Here is a 1,687-nt window from a genome sequence, read left to right as displayed (position 1 = left end):
TTATTTTTGGACTGTCCGTCTAAAATGCTCCAAATTATATAAATATTCGGCCGAGCAGTCAATTCTTTTTATTTTTGGCTTGTAACTTTTTATTTAATTTTATGTTTTATTTTTTTTAATTCTATTAACTTTTTTACTAATAGCTATTTTCAAAATTCTGCCCATTTTCAACTCTATCCTCCCCTCATCCCGAGTCAGGCCACCGATCTTATCGGAGGTCGGACCCTGGATGGGCGTGTTCGAAACCCTAGTGGTATATGGACACGTTAAATTGTTATCTATCTATCTATCTATCTATCTATCTATCAGCTGTTAGCTCTCGTCTGCGGTAGGCTTAACGCGCCTGAAACTGGAAAATGTTTTTAATAAAAATAATTTAGTGTTCATCAGTTGTAACCTAATGAACCCACCTGCTGGACACAAAAAAGTAATTGAAAGGCTATTTAACTTGTTTACGGGTATTGATGGTCATTTTTGAGTGCGAGTGTGGGAATAATTTTAACATGCTCATATATACCACTAGAGTTTCGAGCATGTCCGTGCCGGGGCCTGTCTCTGGATAGCCAGTGACTTGCTCCGGGACAGAACAAAATTAAGGGGATAATTTTGAAATTTACATCCAAAAATTAAATAGTGGGCCTTTAAAATTTTGATGCGCATCTCTAATTAATAAAGAAAATTCTACTCATTAAATTTGGTCGCTAGATTAGATCGGGCGGTCAAAAAGAAATTAGATAGATAGATGTAACACGCCTGATTTGGGATGGGGGTTGAAAATGGACAGAATTTTGAAAATAACAATTAGTAAAAGAAATTAGTAGGATTAAAATTAGAAAGAAAAAAGTTACAAGACAAATTGAATTGACTGCTCGGCCGAATATTTATATAATTTGGAGCATTTTAGGACAGTCCAAAATAAATAAAAGAAAGAAAAGAGGATCGGACTATTTAATAACATTTTAAAAAAAAGAAGTAATTTCGTAAAGAAACACTGAAAACATGAACCAAAGTAATAAACTTTTTATCTCACCTTTTTCGTCGTCCTACCAGAAAAGCAAAGGTAAAAAAAATCCGGTGAATTGTCCACAAAAAAATCACTTCTACTCAGAACTTAAAACAAACTGGACTAAATGTTCACTATTGGAAATCAATCGCCGATGAAGTGCAGTGTAAAATGAAAGTAGAAATATTTGAAACACGTTCCAACGACTGCCGCTGTTCGAGTAATGTCACGTAGAGATAAATAAACCAAACTCGTTGGTCACGGTCACCTGCTTTCTTTATGTCGGGCGAGACTATTTATGCAATAGGCGAACTCGTTGGTCACGGTCCCCTGCTTTCTTTACGTCACCGTCCAACGGTGTACACTAGACTACTGTGGATCTATTTCGAGATACATAGATCCCACGCTCGTCTTAAATAGGGTATAGTAGGGTATAGTAGGGTAATTGTCATATATGTGTTTTGTGTGTCATCACTGTGTATATGTTTGTGTTGTGTGTATGTGTAATTGTCATATATGTGTTCTGTATGTGTTATCAGTGTGTATATGTTTGTGTTGTGTGTATGTGTAATTGTGATATATATGTTTTGTATGTGTTATCACTGTACATATGTGTCACGGGGATTCTATAATACCCGTAACTGAATAAAACACGATTATCAAAACATCTCTCCTAACTGTATA

Source organism: Gigantopelta aegis, chromosome 5 (genome assembly GCF_016097555.1).
Source record: "Gigantopelta aegis isolate Gae_Host chromosome 5, Gae_host_genome, whole genome shotgun sequence".
Taxonomy (NCBI): domain Eukaryota; kingdom Metazoa; phylum Mollusca; class Gastropoda; order Neomphalida; family Peltospiridae; genus Gigantopelta; species Gigantopelta aegis.
The sequence above is the reverse complement of the archived record's forward strand: the minus strand, read 5'-3'. Positions refer to the sequence as shown.